Raw genomic sequence first — 26,528 nt, forward strand, 5'->3', positions numbered from 1 at the left:
CAGTTTTCCATTCTATGGAACCTTTAAATGTTGCCTACATTTTAAACACAATATTATCAATAGTTTTGTTTGTTATATTTTCAATTAAAATATTGAGAAAATCATCTTTACAGTTGAAAATGAAGTTCTTATCAATGTATATTACTAATCAGAAATTAAGTTTTGATATATTTACAGTAGGAAATTTGCAAAATATCTTCATGGAACATAATCTTTACTTAATATCGTAATGATTTTTTCACTCTAAGACATTATGACTACAGTAGTCAACATTTGAAGTGGATCAAAACCTTAGATCAAAGTTGTCCTAAAACCAAATCAATAACCATTCTTGTCTTAGGAACAACTTAAACTTTTTTGATCCACTTCAAATGTTAGCAATATAGCTGTATAGCAATTATCAATGACTTGAACACAATAGAAACACAAACTCCATTTAAATGATACTCTGGGGACACAAACATACACAAACTAATAATAATCAAGAGATTGGATTGAGAACCATAACAAAAATCACTCCACTCAGTTTTGTACCAAGTTGCCATTTTTTTAATTGATGAATGAATATCTAGCAAAAACATAACAAAAAATATTAACATGCAACACTCTATCAAATGTATGCATTATAATGACCTTATGTTAAATGTACAATGTTCAAATACAACAACTTTCTCTTAACAATAGCAGCTGATTTTTGGGTATGTAGTCAACATCGCTGTAATCTGTCTCACTGTTGCTGCTTTCTGAATATTGAATGAGAGAATTAACATTTAGTACAAAATGTTACTATTATGTTCAAGGGTTACTCCACCCCAAAATAAAAATGTTGTCAATAATCACTAACCCCCATGTCATTTCAAACCCGTTCCAAAGCCTTTGTTTGTCTTCTGAACACAAATGAAGATATTTTTAATGCATTCTGACAGCTCTCTGACCCTCCCATAGACAGCAATGTAATGAACACCATCTACATCCAGAAACACAGCAAGGAGATCGATAAAATAATCCACGTGACATCAGTGGTTAAACCGAAATTCTATGAAGCTGGTTCTACAGTGGATACGTAGATCACTGAAAAGCTACGCAATTTCGCGTTCAAAATCGAATGTGATTTATCCGCTATTTTGAGTGCGAAATTGTGTGGCTTTTCAGTGATCTACGGCTCAGTGTTTTAAATACCGCACCATCTGAACGTACGTGATGGCGATTTACTACTAATCACAGAACCGGCTTTACTGATGAGATATGCATGACAATCGCATGCGAAATATCTTGCAGCCCTACTACAAGAATACTTTTTGTATGCAAAGAAAAAAAAACTATTCAACAATTTATCTCCTTCGCATCACCCTAGTGCCATTATGGAGAGAATCACAATGTTCTGGTCACATCTACATCATACGCATACGTCGTGATACTCTCTATAATGGTGTTAGGGTGACACGGTGAAGAAGGATTATTGAATAAAGCAGTTATTTTTGTTTTCCTTATATACAAACTGTATTCTTGTAGCTTTGTAAAATGAAGTCCATTGATGTCACATGGACTATTTTAACAATGTCCTTACTATGTTTCTGTGCCTTGGCTGTAGTAGGACCCTTGCTGTCTACTCAGGGTCAGAAAGCTCTCAGACTTCATCAAAAATCTTAATTAAAAGATGAACAAAGGTCTTACGGGTTTGGAACGGCATGAGGATGAGTAATTAATGACAGAATTTCCCCTTTAAGTTTCAATGTGTTGTGAATACTTCACATATAATTATGATAAATCATCTGAGCATGTGAGTTGTTGCATGACGAGTTACATACCTGCCTTTTTCTTGATGGTCTTAAAGGGCTAGTTCACCCAAAAATGAAAATTTTATGTTTATCTGCTTACCCCCAGGGCATCCAAGATGTAGGTGACTTTGTTTCTTCAGCAGAACACAAGTCAGAATTTCAGTCATATAATGGCCAGACCTTTAAAAGTAAAAAAAACATGCACAGATAAATCCAAATTACACCCTGCGGCTCGTGACAATGCATTGATGTCCTAAGACACGAAACAATCCTTTTTGCGAGAAACTGAACAGTATTATTTTTATAATTTTTTACCTTTGATACACAGCAATGTCCATCTGTCCTGAGCACAAGCTCATCATCCGGTCTGTTACATGTTAAAGCGCACTGGCGTAATATACGCAAACACCGGAAAGGGAAATTGGTGAAAAGTCAACAGTCCCAGTTCGCGCAAGCAAACGTAATCTTTTAGCTTTAAATCAGTTTAAACAATCAGAATAAGTGCAAGTAATTACCATTTTGAATAGCCACTATACCCACAATCTCTGTGCACTGTGTAAACAGTGAGTGTTGTATACATGCGCTTACGGTTCACAGTCACAGTACTGTTTTGCGTCATTGAGCAACATGACAGTGTTTCTTTCCACATTTTTACTATACTGAAGCAAGAGCAAGAGTTTGCATCTCACATGAACAGATAAACTCAATCTCCAGAGTTGCTGTGAGTGTTACTTAATGTGAATTTACCGTTTTATTTGAGAAAACGTCTAGGTGTTACGTAGGTAACCCTCGTTCCCTGAAGGAGGGAATGGAGCCGTTACATATGGGAACTCGCTTGAGAGTCCAATCATCTCTGAGCCTTATTCAAAAGGCCAATGAAAATTGGTGAGTGGCATTTGCATGCCAAGCCACTCCCCGTACATACGGGTATATTCAGTCATTCAGGTTTTCGCTGAGGAGCCGAGCCCAGGGCTCGCAAAATCGCTAGCCTGACGTCCCGGGGCTATTGTGTTTTAAAGTCGGGCAACCAACATGTTTCATCGGCCTGCCCGACGGGCTATCCTGAAGTAGAGGGCTTCTGCAGGTCCTTAAAAACTCCTCAATTTAGTTGTATCAAATTTAAGGCCATAAAATGTTGTAAATATGTTAAATATTTTAATATTTTAATATTTTAAGAGGTCTTGTTGGGGACGGAAAGACGAGAATCGCGATAGGGCTGGATTAAACTTTAAGAGGCAAGGATGTCATTGAATAAATATGCTCACTGCACATTTCAAAGTCAAAACGAGGCACTGATGTCTTTATATGAATGTATCTGAAGGGAACCAACTGTCCTCAGAAACGTGTCGTTGGCATTTTCATTTCATGTCTGATAAAACTGCATTAATGCTGCTTTGCTTTCAGCCGTCACTAGGGAAACCGTAGTATTTCAGCACTACTAAAGCGCCCCCTCGTGACAGAATTAATTTGAACGTCCAAATTTTCAGCTGTTTTTGGTCAGATTATTGAAAATCTCGACCAATGTTTTTTTATGCAGCAAACACAGAGTTGTAAATGTGAAAGAAGTTAATGTGCTTTCTAAAAACCTAAGCAATTAATACATTATGTTTTAAATAAATGCAATGCATTATATACTTGATTTATTCCTTTTAATGGGATAAAGGCTGAAACGCCAAAGTATAAGATTTTTTTGTAAAATGTAATTTTATGGCTTAATACCATATATCGTCCAACCCCACTCATACTGTTCATTTTACTTACTAAAATGATTTTCGGGCTACCAAAATCTGAAGAGTACCTGCCCGAAGGGCTACCAGAGATTTAGAAATTTTGCGAGCCCTGGAGCCGTAGCCCGGCGTCAGTGTGACATCAGGGTCGTGGCAGGGGATGTAATGTCTCCATTCCCTCCTTCAGGGAATGAGGGTTACCTACATGTTAGCATGCGCTTCGTCGTGAGCATCTTGAACTGCAGCCTGAGAAGGGACCGATTCAGAGCTCGGAGATCCGGGATGGGTCTTAACCCACCGCTCTTTTTGGGCATGATGAAGTAGGGACTGTAGAACCCTGACTTCATCTCGGCTGGAGGGACAGGCTTGATTGCATCCTTCGCCAGTAGGACTGCAACCTCCGCACGCAGGACAGCGGCATGCGTATCCTAATGGACAGTAGTAAATATAACGCCTCTGTACCTGGTCGGGCGCCTGGCGAACTGAATTGCATAGCCGAGACGTACTGTCCGTATCAACTGCGAGGGGGTGGGGAGCTGAAGCCAGGCTCCCAGCCGAGTCGCCAGGGGTATCAAGGGAGCGTTGACCGACATGACCGTGGTGGGGCAGCCTTGGGGGGAAGAGGGAAGGGGACTGAACCCAGAAGGATGAATGTCCTGGAGAAGAGTCAGACTGCCATATGCAGCGCTTACCTTCTTCCCTGGTTCCCACGCTGGCGATATCAGGCTCCGAGTCCAGTTCCGAGGAGGTGAAGTGCTGCTCGAAAGGGGAACTCGGGGCCGAGGCCCCAGAGGTGAGTAAATTAGCTCTTTCTGTGAAGTTGTGGGTACCGCCAACCCATGGGTCGACGGCAGCATTTGAGTACACAGCAGCTCCCGGCCCTCCACTGGGAGCGGGGGCGTTGGTGTCATCGTCCCCCGAAGAGCCACTTCCTTCACCTCTGGGTTGCCCGCGTCAGGGACATTTCACAGCTTTCCTGCGAGTGTTTTTGGCCGGTCCCTGAGGCCCGGGCGGCGCTGCTCTCCCGCGGCCAGCTCGACGTCGGGCCGCCAGTCTCGCATCATGAAGCTCGGCAGGGGACGGAGCTGTTGGTTTTGTTTTGGGGGCCGCAGGAGGGCGCCCTCAGCGACGATCAGGCGGAGGTTGAGGCCCGGGCGGCGGGGTGGTAGCTTCGTGGCAGGGCAAGATGTGTTTCATGGCCTCCGTCTGCTTCTGGACTGCCGAGAACTGCTGGCCAAAGTCCTCGACAGTGTTGCCGAATAGGCCGCTCTGGGAGATAGGAGCGTCGAGAAAGCGTGCTTTGTCGACATCTGCCATCTGAGCCAGAGTCAGCCATAGGTGTCACTCCTGGACCACTGCTGTGGACATCACCTGACCCAGGGACCGCGCCGTGACCTTCGTCGCCCGGAGGGCGAAATCGGTGAGATCCCGGTCAGGGAGGAACCGCGGCACAACTGTGCACTCAAATGGATGAGGCTGCTCGCTGTAGGCTCGAGCAGAGAGGCTCCGAAGTGAAAATCTGAATGAATGACTGGCTGCATGCCGCCATCTTATATACCCATATGTATGGGGAGTGGCTTGGCAAGCAAATGTCAATAAAAAAAATAAAACTCTGGTTTAACGTGTAACAGAACTATTTCAGTCTTGTATTACTTTTGTACAGTAAAATTTAGGTGTTTATATATCCCTATTTCTGAATTCAAGGCCGGGCGGCGGGGTGGTAGCTTCGTGGCAGGGCAAGATGTGTTTCATGGCCTCCGTCTGCTTCTGGACTGCCGAGAACTGCTGGCCAAAGTCCTCGACAGTGTTGCCGAATAGGCCGCTCTGGGAGATAGGAGCGTCGAGAAAGCGTGCTTTGTCGACATCTGCCATCTGAGCCAGAGTCAGCCATAGGTGTCACTCCTGGACCACTGCTGTGGACATCACCTGACCCAGGGACCGCGCCGTGAACTATTTCAGAACTATTTCAGTCTTGTATTACTTTTGTACAGTAAAATGTAGGTGTTTATATATCCCTATTTCTGAATTCAAGGACTTGAATTTTCGATCTCTGCATGTGGGCAGGAATAAAACACCCCCTTTCCTCTGATTGGTCAACCAAACATTAACCCGTGCCGTCATCAGTTCTTCATCAGAAATGAAAGCTGCTCATAAATATAAACTGGTATATGCCTCTATTTCGTAAATTAATGGTTTAAAAAAAATCATAAAATAACATTGAGGAACATAAAATAGCATTGAGGAAATACTGCTGTTGTAAAATTACATTATATACATATCAATTATAATTTTTTACTATATTTTATAAGCACCAGATTAATTATTTTTTATTTATATTATATGTTGTATATATCTGTCACTCATGCGCTGTTCTGGCTGTATGTGAGTCTCTTCCCCCACACTACAGAGACTATAAACATAACAACGATTAAATACAGCCTGTGCTTTAAATATTTGCCAATTGATATTTTTTTAATTGAATGAAGAATGAATTTATAAACAAAATATAAACATGGCAGCTTGATTTCTGATACTTTTAAACACAGTTTATTGTAAAGTAACTAAATTAAATCAATGTAATAATTGTAGTAGCAGTAATAGTAATAATAATAATAAATAATAATAAATGTTATTTTTATTATTATTACTCACCTAATTCTCATTATAAGCAGAGCCCGTCCTCATTTTCTAATAAGTTGATGTTTGCTGTAATGGTTCTCCGGTGGTGGGGGAGGGGCAACGACACATCTGTCCTTCTGCTTTTCGGAGGAAATATGTGCTTTTATATGCTCATATGCCTTCATGTGTCCTTCTCCTGCCGTGTTTCACACTGTTCATACACCATAAACTACAATCTTTAAGTTACTGTACTGTGCTTTCCTCCCATTTGTCTCTGATCTCTCGATAAGTGTCCGTTATGTGGAGGAGGGGCGGAACTGCAAAACTGACAATATAAGATTTACAGTTAGGAACAAATGATAATGGATGTAAAGCATGAGAGCTTCTTCTGGTGTACATTATTCTTTTTTTTAATTAAACACAAAATAATGGATTAAATTATTCATTTATCTTTAATTTAAGTTGATTATCTATCTACTCATTCATAAACATTAGTCATTTTATAATTATTCAGAAATGCATGGCCTATTGCTGGCCGCTGATTGGTCAGAATCCCCAGAGTGTGTATCTCAGAGAGGGTGCAGTTCTCCTAGAGGGTGCTGTGTTATACTCAGTTTGTTGGGGGAAGGAGGGGTATTTACACACTTTCGGTACACAAATCACATAAAAATACAATCCGCCAGGATCCTAAAGGGGAGCCAACTCCGGGGCGGACTCAATTTCTCACCACACCTGACATCAAACTGAGAACTCAAACAAACATATAAAGGGGTGCTAATTACAAAGACAGGACAAATTGACAGAAAAAAAAAAACAAATGTGGGCATACGGACTAAACCAAAATAGAATGACAGGGCTGTTACATATTGAGAAAGCCTGCCACCATAGAGCCTCCACACATAACAAATCCCACTTTAACCCCTGACTGTCACAACAATTGGATTAGCTTCCTGAAATCTGGAGAGATGTGCAAATCAAAACAACATTAGTGCAAATATGAAGCAGATTATCATTGTGTTATCAGAGTGGATAATTGCCTTCAATGGTGCAGTGCAGGTAGGCTAAATGTATGTTTAATTTGCTAGCTTCTGACTAGTTAATGTAAAATGATTATAAATGGTATTAGTTTGGATTTTGTAATTTTGTAGTTTGTAGACACTCTCGTTTCTCTGATACGGGACAAAATTGAACCAGGAGACTTTGCCACAAGACAAAACAGTTGTCACAAGGCCCATTTTAAGCCTTTACTCAGTTTTGAATTTTTACTCAATTTGTGCACATGCACGTACGTGTGAGCGCTGTGACAAACTCCACTGAACAAACTAAACACACAACATAATAGTCTGTCAGATCTATAACATTGGTTGTATCTGAGTGTAGTCTGGTGTGTATATTATTTGAAAATATTTGCTGTGTTTGTATGTAAACACTATTTTATAAGGGTTAAAGTAGTTTTGAAGAAGTGTTTGCTGTTGCAAGAGATGCATAATGTTTTTGTGTGTATGTTTTACTGTTAATCTGTTATCTCCTCTCCTGCTCTGAGACCAGAGTCAATAACAAACTACAGACACTTTAACTACAATTCACATTGTGTGATTGTTCTCTACAGGTTGTGGGATTGTGGCGTCACAGATGAAGGTTGTGCTGCTCTGGCTTCAGCTCTGAGATTAAACCCCTCACACCTGAGAGAACTGAGTCTGTCTGTGAATAAACTAGGAGATGTAGGAGTGAAGTTGATCTGTTCTGTACTGGAGGATCCTCACTGTAAACTGGAGACACTGTGGTAAGATCATCTCTCTGATAGTCACGTCTTTGTCCTCAGTAAGACGTGTGCTTTAATGTAAAATCTAAACTAAAATCTGCTCGTGGAAGAAATGTTGAGTAAACACACTAAATCTGAACACAAATGACTCTGATGACTGAAGATGAAGTTGGTTTCATTGATCTTCATCACATCTCATGACCTGCTGCTCCTGTTTTTGACCCACCAAACATTTACTGGAGCTTCAGTCTTTCTGCTAGTTTGATTAATACTGAAATGACAGATGAACATTAATGTGTAAAATAGTGAGTCAAAGCGTCTGAGATTTACTGCAGAGGATGAATATCACAGAGATTTAGAGTTCAACAGACAAGAGTCTGAATGTGTTTAGTTTTAACTCACTACTACAGTGATCAATGAGTGAATGAAGGTTAGAATCACTTTAGCTTTCAACATTATCAGACCCTCAAAATGTTTAAACATGAAAATTAATTATTAATTTACACTCTTAAATACACTAGAATGGAGCTACATACTGTATAGAAACATGCATCTGTGAGAATCAACACACTGGTTGAACACAGCAAAATTGAAAATGTTAAATTCACACTCATAGTGTAAAAATTAACTTTTTTTGTGTTTTTATATAGGTCCACACTAAATAGACTTAAAACTAACACTTTAAATAGTATTACTTTTTTAACACTTGCCTAGTTAAAACAACACTGTAAGTGTTTATCATTAACACTAACTTGGTGTAAAAAAGGGGGTAAAACACTAATAGTGTTAAAACTACACTAGATGTGTCAATATCTCAACACCAAGAGAGTTATTTCCACACTAATATAGGAATTTATACCAACCCTGATTTGTCATTAAATTTAACCTGCATCTAGTTCACCTAAAAATACATGATGTGTGCATTCAATAACAGCCAAGACATTGTATCAGTTTGAACCTTTATTTTCAACATTGAGACAAATTTGCCATCATAACACCAGTGTAAACTCTACAAATTAAAAGACATGTAGAACTTCAAAATGTTGGTTGTTGGATATACTCTCAACTTAAAATATATTTGTACTTTAAATACATGGTGCTCTGAAATATGTTTTGTCAAAAGATTGTAAATGCGTTGCATGCAATTCCTTTACTCACTGGTATAACTTTGGAAAGTCCACTGGAAAAACATGCAGACATACCCATTTAGCGTTAGCCTTACCTTAGCCTTATCAATGGTAAAGCTTTCGCTGACCAATGCCTGTTGATTTTGCCCTGCTCCGTCTCTTTATGGTCAGCTGAAGAGAATGAAGGAATGATCACTTGTGCTGAGGATTGAGAATCTTGTGGGTGACTGAAAGAGAAAAGAAAAACAATTTCATGATTCATGTCTGTCAAGGCTTAATTCATACAGGCCTACAGATAAGCATTTGACACTATTATATTGTAGAGGCTTAAATAGAATGTGTTAAGTGTTTATATATTTAAGTATATTTACCATCAGGTATGCCAGCAGAAACAAAATCTTCTGACAACTTAAATGTGGATGCCTTTAGTTTGTGTTCTCTTCCACGTTGGTGTCTGTGTCTTTTAACTGAAAAATAATTTTAACAAAAACATGAATACACACATCATTTATTTATTTTGTCATATTTAAATAAAATATCAGTGATTTAAAAGTAAATAGGAAAGCTTTGAAACCTGGAAACAAGCCCTGTAGATGTTTTAGTATCAGCTTAAACATTGCTATATGACTGGTTTTAATTAGTCAGTTTCTAAGCAGTAGTACTTACCTTCATTGAGAAACACTTGGAATGCACAATCGTAAAGCATTTCCACAGATTTCTTCACTCATTGATACTGAATTTTCACCTGCATGATGACAGCTGTTGGTCAAGAAAAACGCAAATATTCATTCATTTTAAATAAAGTCCAGCAGGCAGCTACAATTAGAAGATCCATCTGTCATCTCTCAAACAATATATACTCCCTGCTAACACACATTGTAACAGTTATGTAATGTGTTGGTCATTTTTGGTCATTTCATGACCGTTGCATGCCTGTAACTTTATTACCATCAAATTACCAACTCACAACGTCGTCAGTAAGTCTTCCTAACTAGGGTTTGGGTATCATTTGAATTTTAGCGATTCCCAGTTTCAATTCCAATTTAGTTAAAAACAACAACAAAAGTCAAACATTAATATATCAAACATGTTTATTTTCTGTGCCATTAGTTTCAGCTTAAATAACAAACAAATACCAGCACTAGGCTGATAAGAACTGAGCTGCTCAGCTACACATGTTCAAAAAACTTAAAGGGTCACAACACCCCCCTGTTTCAGAGGTGCTTTTTCACACCTCTGGTTTGAAAAACTTTCTGAAAAGGGGCGTTGTTCACTGGGGGTAAGGGGTGGGGTACAGTGTGGAGACAAGGCGGAGACTGCATTAAAGTGAGAGTGACAATAAGTGAATAAATTCAGCTAATTTGCACACCGACACCGAGAGCAGCAGCTACAGTGGTTCTGAGAGCAGTGTGGAAGTGTGGTTGGTATTACACGCTATTGCAAAGTCGTGCTATTTATATGCAAAATGCGAGAACGGGTTGCGAAGTGGAGAACTTCTCCTCAACAGGATCCCCACACTTTGATCAAAGTGAAGACAGTGCAGGTCCATATTTTTATGTCGATATTTTAACAGTTCATCTAATCGATTTTTGCTGTGGACCCAAAGGAGTGCAGCGTTGCATTTTGGTGCAATATGGACACATGACACGTTCAGAATTAATACATTTTAATAGAACATTGCGAGTTGGAAGAGGCACACCTCAGCGTTAGTGATACACACAGGTCTGTTAAAAGCAATACTTTTAATCAGGGAGCTTAACATTTTTTAACAAACAAATCACTCCCAAATCAGAAATTAGCAGCGCCGTAATTAGTGAAGGGTAGGCTATTTAAATAAAAGAAGAACGAAAAAAGTTGCGCGGTGTTTATATATATTTATATCTGAATTATTTATAAATAAATAAATAAATATATAAACATTTGCGTATATTGGCCTATATATAAACTACATATGTATAGTATTTTGAAACTCAAAATAAATGAGGCTCAAACATTATTAACAAACGTGCGTGCATTAAGCACTTTCGTAAATGAACAAGCAGCCTACAAAACGCTAAAATAAATCTGATAAATAATGCATTTAAATAAGAAAGTAGCCCAAATCGGCTATTAAACAAACATTCATTGCAAAAATTCCTAAAACCTCTCACGGATCTTGTCCGACAGCTCATCAGAATTACTGGCTGAATTACTTTTATCTTGCTCTTCCCTATTACACAGCTGCTGTTTTTAATAGCAAAGTGATTACATTTATTTTGGTTTATTTATTTCGTAAAGTGGATTTTGAAATATATTTGGAACACTTTTTGCTTGTTAAATTTGAGTTTTCTTTTTTTTAAAGCAACGACCAAGCGGCCAGCGACAGATAGATCAATTTAACCCTCTCAAGTCATCAGGATTTAAATTAAAATACATGGAGATAAAAAACGTCTAGGTTACGTAGGTAACCCTCTTTCCCTGAAGGAGGGAACGGAGACGTTACATTGGGATCTTGCTTGAGAGACCAATCATCTCTGAGCCTTATTTAAAAGGCCAATGAAAATTGGCGAGTGGTACGTGCGCGCCGGCCACGCCCCCGGACATACGGGTATATAAGATGGCCGCGCGCACCACTCAGTCAGGCTTTTTGCTGAAGAGCCGGGAGAGCCCGGCGTCAGCGCGACGTCAGGTCGTGGCAGGGGAATGTAACGTCTCCGTTCCCTCCTTCAGGGAACGAGGGTTACCTACGTAACCTAGACGTTCCCCTTCAGTCGAATCACTTCGACGTTACATTGGGAACTTAGACCCATGGAAAAGGCAACGAACCTGGCGCCGCGTTACGCCCTACCCACGTGCAGACAGGCGGACGTGTCCGCAGGCGGGTACAGACGCAACCTTCCCAACGCCCTGGGGGCCGAATAGGGGGCCCCACAGGTGTGCCAGTTGTACTGAAGCAGGGGTTGGGGGGGCCAGGCGAAGGTGTTGGGTGTCGCCCAACCCGCAGCTCTGTAGATGTCTGTTAGAGAGGCGCCATGAGCCAACGCGTAGGACGAGGCAACACTCCGGGTGGAGTGGGCTCGAAGTCCTAAGGGGCATGGCTCTCTCTGATAGAGATAGGACAGGGAGATGGCCTCAACCACCCAGTGGGCCAACCTCTGTTTAGAGACAGCATTCCCTTTCTGCTGACCTCCAAAACAGACAAAGAGTTGCGGGCTGCGTCTAAAGGGCCGAGTGTGGCCCACGTATGTACGTAGAGCGCGAACTGGGCACAGTAGCGCAGCGGTTGGGTCTGCCTCCTCCAGGGGCAGACCTTGCAGGTTCACCACCTGATCGCGGAAAGGCGTGGTGGGAACCTTGGGCACATAACCGGGCCGGGGTCTCAGGATAACGTGGGAATCGCCGGGCCCGAACTCTAGGCACGTTTCATCGACAGAGAAGGCTTGTAGGTCCCCCACCCTCTTGATGGAGGCCAATGCCGTCAGGAGCGCTGTCTTAAGTGACAGATATTTAAGCTCGACTGAGGCGAGTGGCTCGAAAGCTGATCGGCTGCACGGTTGAGTTCCCCTGGAATGTGAATGGCACGTAGCGATTTCAGCCACGTTTGACTCCAAAGGAGCAGATGGCGGGCAAGTTGTGACATGCGACGGGAGCGAAGACCACCCTGACGGTTGATGTAAGCTACGGTCGCCGTGCTGTCGGTGTGGACAAGCACGTGTTTCTGACGCAACACTGATCAGAAGCGGCGAAGGGCCAGAAACACTGCTAACAACTCGAGGCAATTGATGTGCCACTGCAGTCGAGGTCCTGTCCAGGAGCCCGATGCTGCTTGCCCATTGCATACAGCACCCCAACCCGTGGTGGAGGCATCCATGTAGACCACGGTATGTCTGGACACCTGTCCTAGGGGCACCCCTGCCCGTAGGAAAACAGGGTCGGACCACGGACTGAATAGGCGGCGACACTGCGCTGAAGCGGTCTCATATGAAGCAAGCCCAGCGGCGTAACCGTGGCTGCAGCTGCCATATGCCCCAGGAGCCTCTGAAATGTTTTGAGAGGAACCGCTGTTTTGTGCCTGGTTGATTCCAGGCACTTCAGCACCGACAGGGCGCGCTCGTTGGTGAGGCGGGCTGTCATTTCGACCGAGTCCAGCTCCACACCGAGAAAAGAGATCCTCTGCACTGGGGAGAGTTTGCTCTTTTCCCGGTTGACCTGAAGGCCCAGACGACTGAGGTGCTGGAGAAGCCAGTCGTCGAGATAGTTGAGGATGCGAAAACCTGTCTGCCAAAGAGGGGACAGGGCTGCCTCCGCGACTTTCGTGAAGATGCGGGGAGAGAGGGACAGGCCGAATGGGAGAACCTTGTACTGATACGCCTGACCCTCGAAAGCAAACCGTAGGAAGGGTCTGTGTCGAGGAAGAATCGAGACGTGAAAGTACGCGTCCTTCAGGTCGATGGCTGCAAACCAATCCTGGGGGCGGATGCATGTAAGCATGCGCCTCATGGTGAGCATCTTGAACGGCAGCCTGAGAAGGGACCGATTCAGTGCTCTGAGATCCAGGACGGGTCTTAACCCACCGCTCTTTTTGGGCACGATGAAGTAGGGACTGTGGAACCCTGACTTCATCTCGGCTGGAGGGACAGGCTCGATTGCATCCTTCGCCAGTAAGACTGCAACCTCCGCACGCAGGACAGCGGCATGTGTCTGACTGAACAGTGGTGTATAGAATGCCTCTGAACCTGGGGGGACGCCTGGCGAACTGAATCGCATAGCCGAGACGTACCGTCCGTATCAACCACTGCGAAGGGCTGGGAAGCTGAAGCCAGGCTCCCAGCCGAGTCGACAGGGGTATCAAGGGAACGTTGACCGACGTGACCGCGGTGGGGCAGCCTGGGGGGGGAGGGGGACTGATCCCAGAAGGATAAACGTCCTGGAGAAAAGTCTGGCTGCGTTGAGCAGCGCTTACCTTCTTCCCTGGCTCCCGTGCTGGCGACATTCGAGTCTGATTCCGAGGAGTGGAAATGCTGCTCAGGAAAGAAACTCGGGGCCGGAGCCCCGGAGGTGAGAAAATCGGCTCTTTTTGTGACTTTGTGGGTACCGCCATGGGCCGGCGGCGATGTTATGTGAGTGCACAGCAGCTCCCGGCCCTCCACAAGGAGTGGGGACGCAGATGTCCTCGTCCCCCAAAGAGCGGATTTCTTCACCTCTGGGGTGCCCGCATCAGGGACGCTTCATAGCTCGCCTGCGGGTGTTCTTCGCAGGGCCCTGAGAGGCGGGCGGCGTCCCTCTCCCACGGCCAGCTCGACGTCGGGCTGCGAGTCTCGCCTCGTGGATCTCAGCAGGGGACGGAGCTGGAGTTGGTTTGGGGGCCGCGGGAGGACGCCCTCGGCGACGAGCAGACGAAGGCTGGGGCCCAGGCGGCGGGATGGTGGCTTCGTGGCGGGGCAGGATGTGTTTTATGGCCTCCGTCTGCTTCTGGACCATGGAGAACTGCTGGGCGAAATCCTCCACGGTGTCGCCGAATAGGCCACCCTGGGAGACAGGAGAGTCGAGAAAGCGTACTTTGTCGGCCTCTGCCATCTGGGCCAGGGTTAGCCATAGGTGCCGTTCCTGGACCACGCAGGTGGACATCACCTGACCAAGGGAACGCGCCATGACCTTCGTGGCCCGGAGGGCGAAGTCGGTGGCGGCGCGGAGTTCTTCAAATGTCCCTTGATCAGGACCACTCTCGTGCAGCTGTTTAAGTGCCTGCGCCTGGTACACCTGGAGTGTAGCCATGGCATGCAGGGCGGTGGCAGCCTGGCCAGCGGCGTGAAAAGCCCGACCCGCGAGAGCGGATGAGAGCTTACACGCCCTGGAGGGGAGGCGAGGGGGACCCCGCCAGGTGGCAGCGCCGCGTGGGCAAAGATGCACCGCCACGGCGCGCTCGACCTGGGGGATCGCCTCGTATCCCCGGGCTGCCCCGCCATCGAGAGTGGCGAGGGGAGAGGAGCTGGAGCGTACCCTAGAAGAATACGGGGCACGCCACGATTTTGACAGCTCCTCATGCACCTCCGGGAAGAAAGGGACCGGGGGAGAGCGCGGCGGAGCCGCCGGAGGCCTCCCCAGGAACCAATCGTCCAACCTAGAAGGCTCATCAGAAACCTCCAAACCGATCCCCCTGGCTGCCCGGAGGAGCATAGCCGACAGTTCGGCATCCGCTTCAGAAGGAGCAGCGACCGCGGAGGGGCGCTGCGCCAACGGGGCGGACGCCTCACCGTCTGACTCTCCCTCTGATGTTGCAATGGACATCTCTTCCTCTGCAGGAGCACCGAAGGAGACGCTCGGCCCAGGGAGAGGGGAAGCGTACTGCTGCGGGAACTCGACGGGGTCACGTTGAGATAGAGAGGTCCGCAGGGCTTTTCGGGCTGGCGGAGCACTCTCTACCGTAGCTTGAACGTCCCCCCGGGCCTCGTCGCGGTGGCCGAAAAACATAGGTCAAAAAAGAAGCCATAAAACTCTAACTCTATAGGTCAAAAAAGAAGCCATATCTAAACATTATCCAGAAGCGCAGGCGTTTTCTCTGGGTCAAGGCTCATTTAATATGGACTGTGGCAAAGTGGAAAACTGTGGTCAGTGGTCTGTGGTCAGACGATTACAACATCATGGCTGCGTAGAAGAAGGATCCGGGTACTGAAATGGCCAGCCTGCAGTCCAGATCTTTCACCCATAGAAAACATTTGGTGCATCATAAAGAGGAAGTTGCGACAAAGAAGACCTAAGACAGTTGAGCAACTAGAAGCCTGTATTAGACAAGAATGGGACAACATTTCTATTCCTAAACTTGAGCAGCTTGTCTCCTCAGTCCCCAGACGTTTGCAGACTGTTATAAAAAGAAGAGGGGATTCCACACAGTGGTAAACATGGCCTTGTCCCAACTTTTTTGAGATGTGTTGATGCCATGAAATTTAAAACCAACTTATTTTTCCCTTAAAATTATACATTTTCTCAGTTTAAACAATTGATATGTCATCTATGTTGTATTCTGAATAAAATATTGAAATTTGAAACTTCCACATCATTGCATTATGTTTTTATTCACAATTTGTACAGTGTCCCAACTTTTTTGGAATCGGGTTTGTAATTACATTTGTGTTAATAATTAGTTTTTATTATTATTTTAACTTTTGTTTCTTTTTTTATATTAGTATTACAAACTTTGGTCACCAGGTCCATCCTTATATCACTATGAAACAATATCTCACATTCAGCTCTGTGTGTCTGTTCAGTCCAGAAGCACATGACAGTTTCAAACGGCACCATTGAGCATCAACATGCAGAAATCTCATTCTATCAGCAGCAGTATGTGGCAATGCTTGTCATTATATCTCCTCTCCTGCTCTGAGACCAGAGTCAATAACAAACTACAGACACTTCAACCACAATTCACATTGTGTCATTGTTCTCTACAGGTTGAGTAAGTGTGGCATCACAGATGAAGGTTGTGCTGCTCTGGCTTCAGCTCTGAGATCAAACCCCTCACACCTGAGAAAACTGGATCTGACTGGGAATAAACTAAGACAATCTGATGTGAAGTTACTCTCTGATCTGGAGGATGATCCACGTTATAAACTGGAGACATTATACTACTGTGAGTATATTATTATATTATAGTATATTATAGTCTTTTGAAATATAGTATATTATATTATAGTATATTATTATTGTGAGTATATACAAATAAAAGTAGACCCTTTACAGATTCGATTGATGTACTGCTTTTATCTGTACAATCAGAAATGACCGAGTAATTGAAGTTCCTTTTGGGAAACTGCCACAAAACACGTATATGCGTTTGTCGACCCCAGGGGGTTAAGTATAAGTATAGTCCTCATATGTGTGTAATATATAGAGAATATAAGAGAATATAAGCTAATAGAATTCAGCTCCACTTTAGTCTCTGTTCTTCAAACTGTTTAATAAGGGTTTAATTCTGTGATGTGACTGATCTATGAATATATGAATATTTTCATCTCTTCTAGTGTCTGTGTGTGTAAGTGATAATGAGAAAATTATTGATCATGATCAGTGTTTTATTGATATCTCTGGCTGTAATATGAATATAGTGTTTTTCTGAACTGGATCTGCTGATGTGATGTGACAGCAGTAATGTCTCATACTCATATCTGACTGTCTGTGTGTTTTATTGTAGGACTCTCAGTATTCAGTCCAGTTTCCTCAGGATCAGCTGATGGTGAATAAGAGATGTCACAGTCACACAACCAACAGACACTGAACACACAGAGACTCACTGCATCACACTGTCATGTGTGTCGTCTCTAGATATTGACTACAATAGATGCTGTAACACTCAATACACACTGCAAACAAGTAATCAGTGATCAAACTAAAAGCCTTTAATCAACATGGACATGCTGTAAATAAGAGATCTGCTATATAGACAGTTTGTATTATTTATTATTGTATTAACTTTATTATTAAAGTTCTTCACATTCTTTTACCTGTTTTATGCTTTTTCTTCCTGCCTCTGGACTAGACATGTGCCAGTATAACACGATAATGAACGCACACGATATTGCTATTGTGGACACTTCAAAATACAGTGACTGAATACATTTCCCATCAACTGGTTAAAATACACAAATATATGTTGCGTCACACTCTGATATAAACAAGCCCAACGTGAATGGGAAGCACATGGTAGCCCATTTCCACCATGTATAAAAAAAAAATCATGCCTTAAAGATTAGAAATTATGACATACTTATGTCATAATTACGAGATTAAAAGTCATATACAGGCAAGCAGAATGCAGAGTCTGAATAATAATCTGAATACTAGATGTGTTTTTCATATCACTTTCTCCTTCCACTAAGCCACGTTAAGTGTTTTCCCACTGACGTCTTTTGAATTTGTTCATTAACAAGATATGTTCTGTTCTGATTAATTCACTCATACATTAAGTGACCATTTCTGCTAATTACATCTTTATGCCAGTAGGTGGTGACAAATTAATGACTTTTATGTTTTTTTGAGTGAGTTATTGAGTCACTGAATGATTTTAGACCTTCATTTGGACACTGCAGACATGAGAGGATTAAACTAGTTAAATCTGTTCAATATTTTCGAATACGTTTTTTATTTTGAACTTAGTTTTAGACATTCTGCTTTCAGTGTTTTTTTCTCCCTTTTTTAAGTTTGGATTAATATATGTGTATAAATAGTTACATTAATTGAATTTGTAATTTGTGAGTATAAGTGCATAATTTGTATTTAAAACATTAGATAACCAATTTCTCACAAAGCATCATCCTTCAGTAATCCCAAAAACTAAAATTGCTTGTTTTAGTTATCAATTGTTATAATACTTTGTCCATATATTTCATTTGTCTTTTTCAGGCCTGCTTTAAGAGGTGTAACATTCAGATCATATCAGTAAACTTGCACATGCTGTTTACGTCATTACGTTGGTATAAGTGTGAGGTGGAGGGATATGTTCACTATGTTTTGGGAGCATGGGTTGATATGCGATCCCCAGTAATAAAGCACTGTATGTAAAGCTCAGTCTGATCATTTGTAGTGTGCTGGCCAAACGGTACTCATAAATACTATGGCGACGAGGATCCACAATAACGAGAACACCCCCTGGACAGCGGACGGTTGCGTGGGGAAGGAAGTTCAGAGTGAAAGCAACCGGCTGTAACGTAAGTGAGCCAGCTAGTTAGCAACCAGACAGTTAGCATGGCGCTAGCACGCAGCCCGTCCGTACCACCATTTGATACAGAGAGCGAACCCAGCTCTGTCGGACCGAGGTGGAATAAGTGGCTTCAGAGATTCAAGAACTACACTACAGCTATGAATATAACCGGGGACCCAAGACTGAAAGCCCTCCTGTTGCATCTAGCTGGCGAAAGAGTGCACGACATATACGATACAGTGGTGGCGGAGGCAGACAAGTATGCAGACGTTACAACAAACAAGTACTTCTTGCCCAAAAAGAATGTCCAGTACGAAGTGTACATCTTCAGGAAAGCTGCACAACAGCCCGGTGAGAATTTAGATGCATATAATAAGAGACTTCGCATGCTGGCAAAATACTGTGAGTTTAGTGATGTGGACAATGACATAAAATCACAGATAATCCAAAGCTGCACGTCCTCCAGGGTGCGCAAATATGGTTTGAGGGCTCTAGAACTTTCTGAACTGCAGTCAAAATGAATCGAAGAGGGTTCTAATCCCATTACCACTGTGAATCAAATACACAGAAAACCCCACAAGAAGACGTACCACAAACGTCCAGCAGGTGGCAGCAACACACAATGCAGAAACTGCGGGGGTGAGTGGCCACACAAAAACGAATGCCCCGCAAGGGGTAAACAATGTAAAGCATGTGAGAAGCAAAACCACTTCGCAAAACAGTGTAGGTCAAAATCACAACATATAGAGCAGCAAGCAGAGACACGGGGATACAAGAAAAGCTATAGAAGGAAAGTCAATCAGGTGGAAACACACAGTGAACCAGCTCAACCCATGTCATCTTCAAGCAGCGATGAATCCTATGCATATACTGTTAAAAGCAATAGCAACAGTAAGCAGCCGCTAACACAAATCAAGCTATATGGAGACATAGTGCCAGCTCTAATTGACTCTGGTGCTGCTGTAAAAATCATCAGTGAAATGACATACAACAAGCTGAGTATCCAGCCCCGCCTCCTGCACACAGATCTCAGAATACTTGCCTATGGGTCCAAAGACGCACTGCCCATCCTAGGGAAATTCACAGGCTGCGTGGAGGCGAAGAACAAGACCAAAACAGATGGGATGTTCTATGTGATTAAAGGTGGTGGCTGCTCCCTGCTCAGCAACCAGACAACTGATGAATTGGGGTTGATCAAAATTATACGCACTATCAGCCTTCACGCAGTGAACCTCACAGTAGCAGATGAGCTCGTGAACAGCCACCCTGAGCGGTTTGATGGCATTGGTAAGCTTAAAGATTTTCAAGTGACACTACATATAAACCCAGAGATACAGCCCACATGCCAACCACACGGCAGAGTTCCTTTTCATGTACGTCAGAAAGTTTAAGCTGATCTACAGAGACTGGAAGTCGAGGACATCATAGAGAAAGTGACAGGCCCAACATCCTGGGTCTTGCTCATCGTAACGCCACCAAAGCCCAAAGATCCAGACAAGGTACGCATATGTGTCGACATGCGCCAGGCAAACACAGCCATCCAAAGATAATGTCACCTGACTCCCACTGTGGATGACGTCATTCATGAACTGAATGGAGCAACCGTATTCTCAAAGCTGGATCTGACATCGGGATATCACCAGCTGGAACTACATCCCAACAGCAGGTACATTACCACATTCACAATGCACCTGGGCCTGAGAAGATACAAGCGTCTCAACTTTGGCATCTCTTCAGCCGCAGAGGTGTTTAAAAACACAATCCATCAGACACTTCAGGGCATCGCAGGGGTGAAGAATCTCAGCGATGACATCATCATCTATGGAAGGACACAGGCTGATCATGACAAGAGCCTAACAGCTGTGTTCCAGCGACTCAAAGAACATGGCCTCACACTAAACCAAAAGAAGTGTGAGTTCAATAAGATGCGACTAGAGTTCTTCGGGTTCATTTTCTCCGCTGGTGGTGTCTCAGCAGATCCCAAGAAGGTCGACGCCATATACCAAGCCAAAAAGCCGAAGGATGCTGCAGAGGTCAGAGGTCTTTTGGGCATGGAAAATTACTGCTCACGCTTCATCCCTAATTTTGCCACAGTAACAGAGCCCCTCAGAAAGCTCACAAGGAAGAACACGACCTGGCAGTGGGGCACAGAAAAGGATGCAGCACTAAGCATACTGAGAGAGAGTCTCACCAGCGAGACCACAATGGCATACTTTAACCTGAACAGAGAAACTGAGCTCATCATCAACGCTAGTCCAGAGGCAATACTGCTGCAAAAAGAAAAGAAACACGTCATCGCATATGCAAGCCGAGCACTCAGCGACGTCGAGAGACGCTAATCTCAAACAGAGCGTGAAGCGCTCGCAATTGTATAGAGCAGCGAACACTTTCATCTCTACATCTACATGCAAACGCCACTGCAGAGAGGTTTATGAGAACACTTGGAAAATGCCTCCGTGTTGAGAACATCCCCTGGAAGCAGCATCACTACACATTCCTGCGTGAATACCATTCAACACCACACAGCACAACAACAACATCACTCGCTGAGTTGTTGCTCAAACGCAGGATACACACAAAGATGCCTTCTGTGAGCACACTCACCGGATCGGACAAGGATCTCCGCAGGAGAGACCACAAGGCCAAGGCCAAAATGAAGGTGTACTCGGACACTCACCGTCACGCTACACATTACCCTTTCCAACCTGGTGACATGGTGTTGTGCTCTCAACCCAGGTGCAACAAACTCACAGCAACATACAACCACAAGCCGTACAAAGTAACCACAGTCAAAGGCTCTATGGTCACCGCTGAGCGGGATGGACACAGAGTGACAAGAAAAATCATCCTTCTTCAAAAAGCTTTATCCTGGCCTGCGAGACACATCACCAGCAGAAGAGGATGAAGAAGTAACTGCCGACACAGTCCCAGTGTTGGCAAAATACCCTGTTAGGCACTGACAGCCTCCACAGTACCTCAGAGACTTTGTCACAGCCTAAAAAAAAAATGGGTAACATGGACTGAGTAGGCACTTGATTTATTATACTGAAGCAATCTATTTGTTTGTTTCATAGCGTCTTGTTGTTGATTACAGACCAAGTGAATGTTTAGTTGTTGACTACTCAAGTAACTGGAAGAGGAAACAACGTAACTGAGTTCATGAGTTCCAAAAAAAGTGATGTAACATTCAGATCATATCAGTAAACTTGCACATGCTGTTTACGTCATTACGTTGGCATAAGTGTGAGGCGGAGGGATATGTTCACTATGTTTTGGGAGCGTGGGTTGATATGCTATCCCCAGTAATAAAGCACTTTTTGCAAAGCTCAGTCTGATCATTTGTAGTGTGCTGGCCAAACGGTACTCATAAATACTACAAGAGGGTTGGAAAAGTCATCAGCCCCTTAATTAATACTTTGTAACACCATATTTTGCTTGGAAGGTGAATGATCTGCTCATCTTCACCTCATTTCTTTCAGAGAGAAGCAAGTTTTCCTCAAGAATTTGGATGTATGTGGCAGCATACATTTTCCCTTCAATCCTGACCAATCGCCCAGTCCCAGCTGAAGAGAAACGCAAACATAATGCTGCCACCATCATGATTCACAGTAGGCTTGGTGTGTTTTGGTTGGTGTGGTGTTTTTCCCTAAAATTAGCACTTGGAGTTCAGTCCAAAAAGGTAAATTCTGGTCTCATCAGACCATATTTTGAAGCTATCAGACTCTTCCAAATGTGTTTTTCAATAGCACAAATGAGAAAGGCTTCTTTCGTGTCACCTTGCCATACAGGCCAGCTTTGTGTAAAGATTGAGTTGTCACATGCACAGACTGACCAGACCCAGCCATAAAGCCTTGTAAGTCCTTCAAAGTTGCCTTTGGCCTCCTGGTAGCTCCTCTTATCAATGTCCTCCTGGCTCTGTCATCCACTTTGGACGGATGGCCTGATCTAGGCAATGTGCTGGTGGCGCCATACACTTTCCACTTCTTGATGCTCTGAACAGTACTCTGAGGAATAGCCTTTGAAATGGTTAAGTAGCCTTCTTCTAACTTGTGCCTTTCTACAATTTTATCCTGGAGATCTTTTGAAAGCACTTTCCCATCCATGGTGAATTCTCTGCCGTACCATGCACTACTAACAGAGGAATCTTCAAGGAACAGCTGGTTTTATTCTGAAGTAATCAACACCACTACTATTGATGCCAAGTTGATTGCTTGCATCTGATCAAGTTTATAATGGTATACTCTAAAGGGCTGATCATCTCTTTACCAAACCAGGCATTTCACTGATTATTTTTTAATAATATTTTTTAATAATTTCAATTATATTTTTACTTTAATTAAGAGGGTTATAATGTGTACATGCAGCTCAAAAAAGTTACTTAATTTATTTAATTTTCCAGGGTATAATGTGACAAAAGGTAAAGGTTTTCACAGGGTATGATGGTTTTCTATAGGTACTGTATATACAGTGCACCCTTCACTTTTTTCAATTTTGTTATGTTGCAGCCTGATACTAATTTTTTTTAAATTAATTTATTTTCTCATTAGTCTACACTCCATACCTCATTATGACAAAGTGAAAAGAGAATTTTAGAAATGTCTGTAAATTTCTAAAAGAAAAAACTGAAATATCACATTTACATAAGTATTCAGACCCTTTGCAAAAACATTTGAAATTTTGCTCAGGTGCCTCCCAGTTTCTACACCTTGATAGGAGTCCACCTGAGGTACATTAAATGGATTGGACATGATTTAGAAAGGCAAACACCTCAATATAATAGGCCTCACAGCTGAAAATGCTCAAAAATGCTGCGTTCAGGCCATATCATAATTACTGTAATTTTGAGATGAAAACACGTGACGTTGTACTCGGAGCTGTTCACGATCTCGGACTCAGAATTATGCTTTTTCTGTGGCAATCAGGCGGTACAGTGGTCATGTAGTCATCCCAGTTCACAAGTTGTAATTACAAGGAGGCGGTTCAAGATGGCGCTGTAGCAACATGTAGATCGATGAGCTCCGCAAACTCGAATAGGAAAATTGCTTGTAAGGCATTCAGGAAACGACTTTCTTACTCTGTTTTAACCTAGAAGATTATTTAGACAATAACTGCCCTTGAAGTGAGTGTGACACAGTGGGCAAGTCTGAAAAAAGGAAGAACAGGAGCATCTCAGGTAAAGGCTAATCCGGCTAGTAAAGCAGATACTGCAATGCCGCAAGTTTCTGATTACATGATTATGCTGTAAGGAGTGAAATTATCTCCTCATGGAATTAAAATACAGTACGAACAAATGGCATGCAACAAAACAATAAAACTAATCTGGAGAGGAGATCTTCAAAGAGAGCAAACAACCCCACCCTGACCTCTTCGCCCCTCACTCTCACACCTCTCTCCCTAAAAGCTTTTGCTGAAAGTCACTAAGAAGATCCACATGTTATATCTTGTGAATATATTGTTTTTCCCCTTCATGTTTGGGTTCATTCTAAAGGTCTCTGTGCGATTGGTAAAATGGTCTCAATTTCATAGCAGTCACATATACTGTAAGAAAGATTGAAAACTTCCATAGAATTGGGTTTGCTGCTAAAGGGTATGTTCCCTTCCAGGTAACTCAAGCTGCGTCGAAACACTGTGGGAACGCCTCTGCGTGACCGCGTCCTGAATCATGTGTGCAACTAGACCAATAGGAGTGTGAGACGTCACGGGCATCATGACATTACCGACCGGGAAGCATAAAAGTATGTTATGTGGAACACAGCGCTAGCTTCTGTCGTTTCAGCAAGCGCTCTGTGTCTGTGTGTATGATCACTCTCCGTTTTGTACAAGTTAGTACAGCTTTTGTTTTGAGAGTGATGTCTTCGTCCAGAGGAGATAAGCAGCAGCACTACAAGTTGTGTGTGCCTCCTTGCACTCGCTTCTTTACGAGTGAGGACACACACAGCTTGTGTGTTGCTTGCATGGGTGCACAGCATGTAGCGTCAGCTCTCGAGGGGGCTGATTGCCCGCATTGTCTGCGCATGCCATTGCGAGTGCTTCGTTTTAGTATGGCTGTCTTTGAGAAGGGAGTCTTCACTAGTGCTCCTTGCGGGTCTGGTCCCGCTTCAGTCTAGGCGGAGCGGCGATTAAACTCGTGGGGTTCGCAATTAGATTTGTCAGAGGGAATGGAGACGGGCGAGTCCCTATCTCTTTCCTCACCTGCTAGATCTGCTGCCTTCTCTTTGGGTTCGGAAGCCCGCTCTGCGGTTTCTTCTCCCCAGAGAGAGGGCTCGGCACTTCTCCTCTCTACCTCCGAGGAGGTTGATGTGGAGGGTGTCGATGATGAAGCACCGTACTTCCAGTCCCCCCAGTTTGAGGAGCTGTTGGAGGTGGTTTCTCGCACTGTGTCTGCTCTAAACCTAGACTGGCCGGCCTAGAAACAGGCTGAATCGTGGAAAAGCAAACTCGACGAGCGTTTTCTGCGATCTTGGCCGTCACCTCCCCGCAGGAGCATTCCATTTTTCCCCGACCTCCACACTGAGGTGTCGAGGTCATGGGGAAAACCGTTTTCAGCATGTCTCTACAGCCCGTCTGCTTCTCATTTCTCTCACGTGGCGGGGCTGTCAGAGCGCGCTTATGCCGCGGGTGGAACAGACGCTTGCGGGCTATCTGTCCCCCGACGCTGCATCCTCCTTGAAGGCTCCAACCCTTCCCTCTAAACCTCTCAGAACTACTTCTGCTCTGATGGGGAAGGGTTATGCGGCAACAGGTCAGGGTGGTGCGTGTCTGCACACCATGGCGGTGTTACAGGCGTACCAAGCCGACCTGCTGAAGCAGCTGGATGAGGGTGATGGATTTCAGCCTGAAGATCTGACTGAGCTCCGGAGAACCGCTGATCTGTCTCTCCGTGCCACCAAGGAGACCGCTCGCTCCATTGGGCGGTCTATGGCAGCTCTGGTGGTTGCAGAGAGACACTTATGGTTGACTCTTTCCAACAATAAAGAGAAAGACAGAGTCTTCCTCCTGGACGGGCCGCTTGTGCCCTCGGGTCTGTTCGGTGACGCCGTGAGCGCCATTGTCGACAGACACCAGAAGGCGCAGCGTCAAGCGTCGGCGTTCCAGCGGTTTCTCCCTCGTCGTCCTTTAGCTCAGGGGGCCGTTGGGCGTCAGCGGGCCCCTAGCTCCTCACACAGGGAGGCACAGAAGCAGAGCATCGCCTCCCGTCTCCCCCCTCAAGGTAGGGAGCGGGAAGCCCAGCGACGCTCTAAGCCAGCCTCTTCGAAGCCCCAGACTGACCTGCGGGAAGTTCTGAGGGCTAAGAAGAGCACGGCTAAGAAACCCTGATGGTTGTGGCCCAGGGTTAAGGAGGACAGTCCCCTCTGGGGAAGAGCGGTTCACACCTCATCATACAGTGCCCGTCTCTCCTCAGTTTCCTCAGGGGGTTACTCTGCCAACCCTGCCACCCCTGGTGTCTCAGATCGCAGCGGCCCCCAGCGAGCATATATCTCAGTCACCGCCCGGTACCGTAGCGGTGTCAGGAGGCTCGCGACCTCCACAGGGGTCCCTCGAACAGCTAGCCATTCTTTCAAATCCAGAGGTCAGTCTCGAGAGGCTGATTCCCCTAGTAGACTTTTTGGCAGCGTGGAAACTTCTGCCAAATGTCTCTCAGTGGGTCCTGCACACTGTCACACCGTCAAAATGCTGACGGTGAAACGGTTGTCTCACACATCAGGTCTGAGGACTGGTTTGTGACTATAGATCTCAAAGATGCCTACTTTCATGTCTTCATCCTTCCTCAACACAGGAAGTTCCTGAGGTTTGCTTTTAGGGGAGAAGCATACCAATATCGGGTTCTTCCTTTCGGCCTAG

The 26,528-nt window shown here is 44.2% G+C and overlaps 1 pseudogene; it reads left to right on the forward strand.

Annotated features, from left to right (window-relative positions):
* LOC141287954 (NACHT, LRR and PYD domains-containing protein 3-like) overlaps positions 1-17,484 on the forward strand; it is a 55,172-nt pseudogene extending 37,688 nt beyond the window's left edge.
* Positions 17,485-26,528: the final 9,044 nt, after the last annotated feature.

The sequence above is a fragment of the Garra rufa genome, chromosome 16, assembly GCF_049309525.1.
Source record: "Garra rufa chromosome 16, GarRuf1.0, whole genome shotgun sequence".
NCBI lineage: Eukaryota > Metazoa > Chordata > Actinopteri > Cypriniformes > Cyprinidae > Garra > Garra rufa.